Below are 12,155 nucleotides of genomic sequence, written 5' to 3' on the forward strand. Positions count from 1 at the left end.
GGCTCCGCGGCGGCGGGCAGCAGGAGGGGTTTCAGCAGCGCAGGAAAACCCGCAAGAAATCGGGCGTCTCGCCGGCCGTGCCGTCCCCCGTCCTCGTTCACACACAGCGTGTGGTTCGTGTATTTGTAAATAAAAACTTAACTGCTGCTGGCGTTTAGCTCTGGAGCTGCTGACGGCTCCGGCTACGCCGTGGCGGGGTCCGGAGGTCGCCCGTGGGGCTAGTGAGCGGGGCTGGCTCACACGCCGCCACCGCGGGGAGTTTGGCGTTTCTGCCCCGAGCAAAACGGAGTCACGGCTCGGCAGGGACTCCAGGGTTAGCTGCTGGCGTTGATGCGTGTGAGCTCGTTTTCTGGGACTGAGAAAACAGAGGAAAGAAACTCTGAAAATCCCTCTGCGGTCCGGATAGCCCCTGCAAAGCCGTGTCCTGCGGGGAAGAAAGGCCAGTGGGTGGTTTGCCAGCAGGTCTGGGCAAGCATATTTTCATGCAGCTTGAGCAGTAGTAAAAAATGTTGCTCTGTACAACCTGTTCAAAGTCAACAGGTTTTATTAATTTTGGATATCAGGAGAAGAATAGCAAAAGTCAGGGTGTTTTAAAAAGGAGACGACGGTTTATAGCCAGGCTAGCTGGACCAGCACAAATTGCAGAAGTAATTGCAATTTGAAAGAAAGCAAACTCTTGTGCTATATTATTGTGACTTTCCTATAGTCCCATTATGGTCCTCAAAATGGGATTTTTAAGTACAAAATTGCAAACCTGACTGCATTATTGCTATAGTTCTGCAGCCATTCTGTTTATCTGGCTGTATCTCTTATATGGATATAATTTATGATTCCCTCTGGTTACTGAGCTGACTCCACACCTTTTATTCTCACAGAGATGACTAAGTAAAAAGAGTTAAGAACATATATTATACTGAATAAATAAAAGAATCTCCAGGAAGAGTTGCACAGACAACATTCAAGGGTGAATTGGATTAAACTGGACACCTAAAACATGAAAGTGCTTCAATTTGGGGAGGGGTATGTGTGTGAAGTAAGAGCAGGAAGCAATGACCTGACATTTGCTGTTCATTTATGCCTTGTTCAGATGAGAAAACGAACTGCTAGCAGGAGTTGGACATGAGCTATTAAGCTTCTCTGTTGCTGACAGATATGATTAGACCTTGTGGCAGGCCAGGGTGAAAAATAAACATGAAAGGGGTATATTCTTTGTTGATGTAAATCGCCATCTCTCCCTTCAATGCACTTTGGGGAGCTATTGCTAACTCACAGTGCCCAAGGAGCTGCCTCAGGGGACCTGCTCCATCGCTCTCTCAGCTCTGTAGATGTAACTCTCCTTAACATTAGTGGGACCTACCTCTTTTGGAAAAGACGACAGATTATGAAGGTTATTTATTCATTCATTTTTAAAAGATCACTATAAGTAGTAATTTCAGTCATCGCTTGTGAGAAATTGTAATGAAATACCTATTTTAATGAATATGCTACTGACTGATGAAAAATGCTTGTTGCAAGCAATAGACTTTGAAGTGATACTATTGAAAATAGTGGATCAGTTCTACCCCACAAGGCAACAGTCTCCTCTTAGGAAACGTCACAGAAATTAGCACATTATGCAACTCGAGATGAATATTTGTTTTTTGTTTTTTTTTTTAAAGTTTTTATAAATCTGTATCTGCCATACTGTTACTGTTAGATTCAAGATACATATTCCACTGGAAAGATGTATCAAGCTTCACGTTCTCTGTTTCTTTCCAGAAAGACAAGTTATTAACCCCACCCCAGTTGCTGTTGGGTGGATTCCAAAAGCCTCTTCTTTTTTTTTTTCCCTCCGTATTAAAAATTAAATTAGTATTCGTGAAAATTGATGTTAATTGTTACGTTTCTGTTGTTTCAAATCCTATGCATTCACTGTGAGAGATCTGCTTGCTGGTGTATTAAAGGTGCTATCGTTCTTTGCAGACAACACAAAACCACTCTGAATAATAGTCTGCGTGAACAGGAGCTGCTCCATCCGTGCTATGTTTGGAAATACGGGGATAAAGTGTATTTAGAAACATTCCTCCTCCACACTTACTCATAGGTCTCTACGCTGTCTTTACGGTGGGCTGCAAAATGTGCTGGCAGGAATTCTAGGGTATCACGGGTTGGAGAATCACTTTAGCAGGGACTGTGAGAAATGGGCACGTTTCTAGGAAATACACAGGTTGGCAGTGTGAACAAGTCAATTGTTCCACCTTCTGAGTACTCCAGATCCTGTCTGGTCACCACCTGAGAGCAGAAAAGCTGCTTCGTTTTTACCCGACCCCTCGTTCTCATGGGGATGGACGATCCTCAGCGCTTGTAACCACCCAGCCACAAGGGGATGCAATGAGACCACTGAGCTGACTGACACCTGTGTCCAGCTGGCCCTGCGCCTCACTCTGCACTGGCCCAGGGTCACAGAAATAGCCCAGACATAAAGTGCCTTTTCTCAGACAGTCGGAACCATCCAGCTCCTCTGTTTACCCTCCCTCTACTCCTAATCTCTAGCTGGAGTCATCTGAATGCCCAAAACAATACCAGTCTACGCAATTATACCTTTAATGAAAATCAGAAATAAATACTACACAACTGGTGCTCATCTTTCTTAACGTGAAGCCTACACGTGCCATGAGAATGAAGATAGTAAAGTCACCCCATCTGTAGCATGATGTCTTTAAGTAGTCCCCAATATCCTACATTGCATTTGACATGAAAGTGTATTCATGTGCTAATGAGATAATTAGTATTAACTAGTGGTGATGACATTTAACAATCTCTGCACAAGATTACACAATCTCTGCACACTGGTACATGAAGCTGCAAGGAGGTATGCCATACCTGTTTTGGTCTGGGTTTTTGTTGCACAGCTATTTATTAAGATGTATAAACATTGCACTTGGGTAGAAACTTCTCAGTTAGTGAATAAAATCTGTTTTCAAAGGCCCACATAGCACATTGCTCCTTTTAGATTAAAATTGACACATAAAGCTCCACATTCAAGAACAAAGAAAGGCAAGCTACTATGTTTGGTTACTTTATTATGTATCTCAGTTGAACATAGTTGCACATCGTGAGAGTGCATTTTTTCCAGAGTGGGCAGCAGTCATTAAACGATGTGAGAAATCTGTGCATCTGCCGGCAGAAGGCTGTGCAACTGTATAGTAGCTGCAAGGCATTTTCAAGATATTATTTTTTTTAAGCTTTTTCAAAGATAATTCAGTGTTGGAGTTCTTGGCGTGTGTACATCTCAGCTCTTAGGCTTGGAAGTCATTCTTATCTGGAAATGCACATAAGTGGATGTCTAATTGCAAGCCAAGGCTTCCTATGGAAATCAAATGCATCAAAAGCACATGTGTCAAGTTGGGCACAATCCTGAGTGTGATAGGGACAGGAAGAGCCACACTTGCTAACGGTTACTTTCAATGATGTGAGATGTTCTGGTCTTCAGCTAGATATCCTCAGGGTCAGGTATTATTCTTAACTTACTAGGCAGCCGCTAGTTATTTGGTAAAACTGTGAAGAACCACAAGGGGACACTTCTTTCCTTGCCCAGAGAACAGACCTTGGGCTGCCCCTGGGACAAGGCAAGAAATGCTGAGCAGAGACAGCAGGCACCATCTCTGTGCTGTTTTGATGCTGAAGGCACATAAGTTAACAGGGTTTTCTCCAGAAAATGCAGAGCGGTTGAGAGATTGCTGTAGGTTACACCAACTCCCCAAACCCACAAGACGCCTGCACCCTGGCTAGTGATCAGCATGGAGTCTCCACCAAATCCCTCCTCACCTTTAGCTGTTTTATAGAAAAAGTAGGAGAGATGATGGTGTAAGAAGCCTTTCTATCACCTCACGTTCTGAGGAGATCACTTCTGAATAAACAAATAGAAATACTTAGTGCCTGTGCCTGGTTTTTCATTTCAGTCATTGCCTATGTGTTAACCTTATAAAATGTACATGAGATTTTTGATCCTGTGAATGCTAAATCTGAGCATGCAGTCTGAATTTGCAGCATAGACCCATTTGAGTGCCATTTGTGATTTATGGACCATTCTTCTGCTTTTGTACAAATACCTGTTTATAAGAAAAATTCCTCTTCCAACAGATTAACACGCAGGCTTTGTAGAAACACCTTTGGAAATGGAATGATTAAGTTAATTGCACCAAATTTTAGTTCTTTATAGATTAATTTTACTGAGAGCACTGAGATGTTTCTGATCTTGATCGATTTTGTCAGATTTGTATTGCCAGGCTGTTCCTTTTGCTTGAGCATAAGGCTTAAAATGAACTACGAAGAAGCAGATGGCACAACTGTAAAGACTTTCAGATCAAAGTAGATGGTAGGTAGATTATCTTCATAATGATTTTTGACAATCTGACTGCCGCATACTCTCCATTGTAGTAACCTACAGGAAACTCAGAAGCATGGTTATATACGTGGGAAAGAGGAGGGAAGGTAGTGAATCTTGTACTTTATTGCAAATTTCACAGGAAAGAAGTTGTTTCGGTAGAACTCACTGAAGTAGCTTTAGAGGTGCTAGAAAATAATACTCCTGTTTAAAGATAAGTGGGGCGATCATCATCAAATAGTTCTAAGGAATAATTTTTGTACAATTATGTTGAATTTCTCACGAGGCATTCCTACAGCTGTTTCTAACAATGTTATGTTACTAAATCCATGGTGTCACTTGAAGATTGGCACTTTCTGATAAAATTATGGTCAGGCAATAGAGAACAGCAACTCTAATTCAAATGTTTGAAATTTCAGAGTTTACAGATATTTCTATAGGAACTAACAGTTACAAAAATGCTCTTAAATATTAACCTTATGAAGTGTTGTGAAGTGTGGCTGAGATGTGCATTCACGAATGCATATTCCAATCTTTTTTTTTCTCTTTTTAACTAGCTTCACTAACCATCTTCAGAGGCTTTGTGACAGGGAAAAAAGGAGAGAGGTATGTCCCAAGGAGGACAGAAATTAATTTGAAACCAAGAAGGGACTAGAATATTCCCTTCATTGGATGCATTAATTGTATTTATTATAAGGTACTGGAAGAATCATTTACATTGATTGATGTTGACAAAATTATTGTGGGTGACAAACTGCAGAGATGAAGAGAAATTCCTTCTGGAAAATATATTGCTTTGCAGTACTCCTAAATTCACAAATAATCTAGCTTTTCAACTGCAAAACTGGCAGCTGCATGAGTTAAATCAGCTGAAAAGACTCATCTAACTTCTGTGCCTGCCTTCTCAGCAATATTGCTAGAGTTCGTATTTATCAGTCAACACCATAGGTTCATTTGTGCTTTACTTCTATTTTTCCTGCATTATGCTCTCACTTTCAGATTTGAATGTCCCACGATCCTTGTAAACTCCTGCAGGATTCTTGTCTCACTGAAGACTGTTTTAAAAATGTTAAATGATCTTGGCTTTCTCAAAAAGCTATGTGAAAATGCCTCTAAAATATTCATTTGAACATATGGTTCATAATATGAAGGTGCTTGTGCTTAGGTTTCTCAGACAGAAACCCAAAAGCTATGTGAAATGAAACCATGTAACTAGAAGTAGTGTCACCCATTGAGAAAGATTCTTCAGGGGTCTGATGCATCAGTGAGCTGGTAACTGTAGTGGGAGACCAGAAGTATTGCACCTGCCACACACGACCCAGAAAAATACCGATCAAAGTCATTACTAATTGGTGCTCACTGACCCATGCGAAACAAAGTGGGGATTTCAGTATATTTTCTGGGTGGCAGGTGTTCGCAGCATAAGCCACCATCACAGATGGCAGTAATTAACACCTGTGCTGGCACTCTGAACGGGAGGGCTTGACTGACTGGACATGAACTACAACAGCGTTTCACCTAAAGAAGCCATCTCTTCATCTACGGGTATCTAAGGGATGCTAAGGGATATGGCCCCAGATAGGTGGGGAGAGGTGCGCAACAAATGAATGCCATCCAGTGGGTAACCATCTTGGTTTTCCTGGCTAATTTTTCAGGCTGGATCTTTTCCCAAACTCTGATATTGCTATAATAATGATAATAATAATAACATAATAACAACAACAGCGTCATCATCAATAAGAATAATGATAATAATGTACAGCTTAAAGAACAACTTCTAGATCTAGTTTGTCTATCAATGCAGCACTAAGTTGGCTGTTGAGAGAGGTGACAGGAGTCTTGTGATCTTTGAGGCCATTGTAGCCATTGCTGCCTGTTGGGCTGCAGCCCCAGTTCCTGTCCAGTGCAAAGGAGTGCCCATGAGCAGCTGTTCATGGACCCTAGAGCGGCATAAAGTCACGGAAGTCAACTGAGGTTACATCAGTCTTACTTCTTTACCAGTGAAGAAACACTTACAGGATGAGGGCCATTTTTTAAAACCCTGTCCCAATTAGAATACCTCACACGGTAGACAAATGGTGTGTAAGAAGTATGGCTAAGAATGGTGTTTATATAAAGGCTCTTTGTAGTAATTGTTTTATGGGAAAAATAAACTGCCTTTGGCTGAGGAAAGGAAATAAATATTAAAGAAATATTAAAATTGCTGTACTGGTCCTTCAACAGTGGGCTGAACATTAAAAGAAGCGAGAGCAGGGCACGTGCAGAGCATACCTTCACAGCGCCGGTATGTAGCAACTTCCCAAATACTAGGGCTACCGGCTGCCAATGGACCTTTCCTTTATGAATTTGTCTAATCCTTTTTTTGCATCTATTTTGACTTCAGTCACCATAGTATCATAACAATGAATTCTGTAACTTTATTGTATGTTGTGTGAAAAAGTGTTTCCTGCTATTTAAACTATTCCTTGATGACTGCATTACGTTTGTACATTCATAAAAAACTTCTCATCGTTTGTTGTTACCGATCATTATTCTGTACTTCTAATTCCAATATGAAATATGGGAAAAAGAGCTGTATTCAGTATTCAGGGTGGGGGTACACCATGGTTAAATTCACTTGTGAAGTAAAAATTTCAGTACTGCTCTCAGAGCTTTCCTAATAAAATTCCAGCAGCCCATTACCTTTTTAGCCACCACCATGCACTGAATGGATGCTGTCAGAAAATACTTCAAAATTACCACAAAACATTTTTCTTAAATCGTAGGGAGGCCATTATGCACGGGGGTTTCCTCATGTGTGTTACTCTTCATTTATTGACACAAAATTTATTTCCTAAACTTTGGTTCCTGTCTGTTAGCCAATTATCAGTCCAAGACCTTCTGTCTCATCCTGTATTACCTCTACTCCTGTCAGAGCCTTTCTTACAGCTTTCTTAAATTCCAAGTACTCTGTAGTGATTGTATCATTCATATGATTACCTGCTCCAAGAAATAAGTCTAATAAACTTCTGAGGTACGCAATTTCTCTGCAAAAGCTATGTTGGTTCTTCCTAATATGGTGTATTTATTTACTTGTACATTAATACTATTTTTTGCTATGGTTCCTACCAATTAGCTTTGAGCAGAAATATCTTAAGTTTGCATAAATATGTATGTTGTTCACTGGATTGCCCTCTGTGCCTCTGTACTTTCTATAAATTCTGTTAAAAAATGAAAACTGATACGTGAAAATATGAAATTACTTTTTCGGCTTCCATCTGTTTTGGTACTAAGGCCAGTTTAACTGGTGGTAAAGTACCACAACAGAAAATTAGCTGATATTGGCAATTTGTTAAAGTCCATCTTACGGATTTGTTCTAAAATACATTCTGTTGACACTTTGAGGCAACGGTTCAGTCTTATCCTACAGAAGGAATGACCTTTGTATGAGAACCGTCCTATCCACCCTCACAGGCAGTGCAGACTCAGAGAATTAATTTAACTTTTCTGTTATGGTTTTATCTTCCCTGAGTGCTCTTTTTATATAACTGGTTATCACTGAATATCAGGTGAGTTTCCCATTTCTGGAATATTTGAAGAATGGTGGGTTATTAGATTCTATGCCTTTATGTCTCAAAATTGTTTCATCTTGTTTTCTTGTGGTTTTGTATTTCATTTGCCAAGGTATACTATGTTCTCTTTCCCCTATCAGAACAAAACCTAGACTTTTAAAAGTATTTTTTAAATTTTTATTTTATCCTTTTTTATTTTATTGATTTCATTTTATTGATTTCATTTTGTTTTGTTTCATTTTATTTTAATAGCTTTAGGAAATTTACTTTTCTGCTTTATCATGCTGGCTTTCTTAATCCTTTTGGACTTCAGCTTTCAGCCTCTCATATATTTCTGAGTAGTCTCCATGTAATTTGTTAGTATTTTACTCTCTTAGCTGCTCCTTTTAATTTCCTTGAAATTAGCTTTCTCATTTTTATATAATTTATATTGTTTTAAATGAAATATTACTATTACTGATTTTTTCAGTAAAAGTACAGTCACAATTACAGACTATTTTTTGTATAGTCAGGTCTTCGTAAGGCCTTGGGTACTGCTCAAGACTAAATCAAGAGTTGCTTCTTCTTTTATGAGTTCAATGAGCAGATGAGTAACACACACGAAAAAGAAATCAATGCACAGTATGTAAGATTTGCCTTCATTTTCCATTATCTAACATACAGTCTGGCAGTACTACATACAGAGCCAGGGTGTGTTAATAGCATTTTGTGAACACGTGGGGTGCTTTTTAATGAAAAGTACTGTGCATCGCAAGCTGTTGTTTCCTCTTGCAACGTGCCACTACCTAGATAGCTTCTGTTTACCACAAATCAGCGCGATGGACATTTCCTTTTACCGAAAAGTCCTATTGTTTGTTATACAAGGCCATGGTCTTCCATTTGAACAATTTCCATTTGTATTCTCTCTTGAATGTTTTTAAACAAATGAATTTTTTAAAGTATGTTTGGATTATATTAACGGCCAATGGTCATTTATAAGTACCTTTGATATTTGATAGAACTGTGTAAGGATAGTCATTTGACAGTTCTGGTAGACAAAGCAGAGAAGGACATGTCCCGGGCTGGTGCAGAGAGAAGTGTAGCTGTCAGCTCTTGATCCAAGGCCCACTGAAGTTAGTTGGTGGTTCTCTGGTGATGGTCCACTGGATCCTGAACGGAGCTCAGCATGGCCATCAGATGGGTTATGGAGCTGACATTCCTCAGAAAATACTAAAAATCCACAGGGCTTGTGAATCCCACAGCTAGAAGGGTCTCATAGTTAATTGAAAATAGCGTAAAATTGTGTGGAGGCAAACTGCGTTGGTTGGATTTGCATCGATATTAGAGGATATTCATATACATATTTTTCTCCTTCCAACTAGAAGAAAGCTGAATCTAGTTCACTTCTTTCCGTACAAATTCCCTAGTGAATTTAACTCTTCTTTCTCTTTGCAAGTTGTTTGAGGAGCAAACTTTCATTTTCTTAAATGCAGTCAGAGTTTGCAGTTGTCTGACCAGCAACTTTCATCCTTACTCATCTGTAGATACAGATGGATTTGTACAAGCTAGTAATTCCCCAAACATTTATTCAAACAAAACTCATCCTGGCAAACAGCTGTAAGAACCAGGCATGAATATTGCTGAAGTGACAGCTATTTGAAATCTGAATAAGGGTTCATAAATACTTTCTTAAAATGTCTGGCCAGGCTCCATTGAACATTAAATGTCTCCTCCTATGCGGAGTAGAATATAAAAGATAAATTTGTAATTAATTGTCAGGAAGTGAGAAAACCTTTCATGCTTATTTATATAAGCCTATCTTACCAGAATGGTGCTGTGGAGAGGCTTTAGCAAATGGAAATTTGGCATGTAGACCCTCGCGCTGGGTATTGAAAGATAGCGACCCTCCTAGCGAGAATGTATTTCTCTGACTGCAGGTTCCACATGCGTAAATCTTAGTTGCTTGCCTGAGCAGCAAATATGTGAAACTTAATATTGACAGTGCTGTAAAGGAATGCTGTATTATCAGCGTTGCTAAAACTGGTAGGATGATTTGAAAGACTGGAAAGTTAAAATCCATTCTTACTGAACTGGTCAGAAAGGGCTACAGCAGTGGGCCAACAGAAATCTCTCAGAGGATGCCCCTTTTTTTGCCAGGCCATAATTCCTTGGAATGAAAAACTTGGATTCAAGATCAGATTAAAAACTCTACAGCTATATGAAGCAAGGTGTTGATCTGGGACAGTTGCTCTGCTGGAACAAAAGTGTTCAAGATTTTGAGAAGGGGCAGTGAGGCAGGCAGCAGCCCCGGCAGCCTTGGTATCACTTAGCCAGAGCACACCAGCCAGGAACTTCCTCAGCTAAGTCATCTGATGTTTCATTAGTCCTTTGTTGGTCCCTTCCCCCTCAAGGCACTACAGTTACGCCCTCAGGTGTCACTGCATTCCATTGTAAATAGGCTTAGCCTTCCTCTTTCACGTGAATACCTGCCCAACTCAAACCATTACAGAGTCACAGAACCACAGAATGGTAGGGGTTGGAAGGGACCTCTGGAGATCATCTAGTCCCACCCCCCTGCCAGAGCAGGTTCATCTAGAGCAGGTTGGACAGGAATGCATCCAAGTGGGTTTTGAATATCTCCAGAGAAGTTGACTCCACAACCTCTCTGGGCAGCCTGTTCCAGTGCTGTGTCACCCTCAATATAAGGAAGTTTTTCCTCATATTCAGATGGAATTTCCTGTGTTCCAGTTCATGCCCCTTTTTCCTGTCGCTGGGCACCACTGAAAAGAGTTTGGCCCCCATCTTCTTGACACTCGCCCTTTAGATATTGATAAGCACTGATGAGATCCGCTCTCAGTCTTGTCTTCTCCAGGCTAAGCAGACCCATGTCTCTCAGCCTTTCCTCATAAGAGAGGTGCTCCACTCCCCTGATGATCTTCGAATCAAACCGTTCTTTGTCCACTGTCAGGTTTGGCCAGGACTCCAACATCTGACAGCTCAGCCTGCGCATACTAAGTGACGTGGTGCCAGTCACCCAGAGCCAGAATTCCTCCTTCCCACACAGTGCCATCCTGCAGGTAAAATTACAAGAATGACAGGAAGGTTTTCCAGGAGCTCCTTCTGGATTTGTTACTGACCTCAGAAAGAAACGGCCAATATTTTGTTGAACACATGCCCCTAACTTCCTGCAATGGTGTCCTCCAATGTTGGTGTCCTGATAAGGATGTAGTAAAAGACTGAATCTGCAGTCTGAGGACAGTAGTGTGCAAAACTGATGTTATGAAATTGAGGGAGGCAATGGATATTTATTTCAATATATTATGGACCAGCCAAAAATGGACAGTGTTTGGTTGTGCCAAAAATCCAAATGCGAAAGACAAATGAGCTATGCCAGACAGCTCTGCCTACTGAGACAGCAAACCCCAGAAAAATAATAAGATGATGATTCAGGATTCAGCTGACAAAAAATTGTAATTAAATTAAAACCAATCAGTGTGACTGTACAGAAAATAGATCTTCTCAAAAAAACCTGATTCTATTCCCTGATGAAAGTGTGGACTTGGTAGCTACAGATAACAGTGTGGATAAAAAATCTTGGATTTCTGTAAGGCTCTGAATTAGTATTACAAGATATTTTTATTAAAAAAAGCACTATGCAATACCAGGAAAACAGATGTTGCATAAATTAAAATTCAGCACACTGACCTCAGTGAGTAAAGAGTGACCATCAAATGAGATTACGTCTACTGCATTGCACAGAGCTTGACAAAGGGTCTAATGTGTCACTGTCTTCATCAATGATATACAAAGCATAATTGCTGACAGGATATGCAGATTTGTGAAATGGCAATTAATGGAGAGAAAAGGGGAGATTCAGATCTCTTGATAAGCTAGGCCAAGTCTAAGAAAATGCATGCTAATACAGTCAAATGTCAAACATAAAGACAGAAATAAAGCACATGTGCAACTTACTTAGGAGAATTGTGTCCCCGAAAAAGTTCTAAATACACTATATGATTATAGAGGAGCTGCATCAAAAAAACTCCAACCCAAAATACAAAAAGCCAATGTCATCCTTGAGAGAGTGGGAACTTTACCACAATCTAAGGATTATTAGTATTAATTTTGCAGTTCTTCTTTTTTCAGTTCTGTTGTCAACATTTTAAAAAGAAAGTTAAAATATAGAAAAGAGATTGGGATAAAACTCTGAATGATTTGAGGGCTGAAAAAAAATGCCTTATAGCAGAAATCTAAACCAG

The 12,155-nt window shown here is 40.1% G+C and overlaps 1 protein-coding gene across 3 annotated transcripts in view; it reads left to right on the top strand.

Annotated features, from left to right (window-relative positions):
• GRM1 (glutamate receptor, metabotropic 1) overlaps nt 1-12,155 on the top strand; it is a 192,215-nt gene that overhangs the window by 912 nt on the left and 179,148 nt on the right. The gene's annotated exons all lie outside the window — the stretch shown is intronic.

This window comes from Charadrius vociferus, unplaced genomic scaffold (genome assembly GCF_000708025.1).
Source record: "Charadrius vociferus isolate BGI_N301 unplaced genomic scaffold, ASM70802v2 scaffold142, whole genome shotgun sequence".
NCBI classification, from domain to species: Eukaryota; Metazoa; Chordata; class Aves; order Charadriiformes; family Charadriidae; genus Charadrius; species Charadrius vociferus.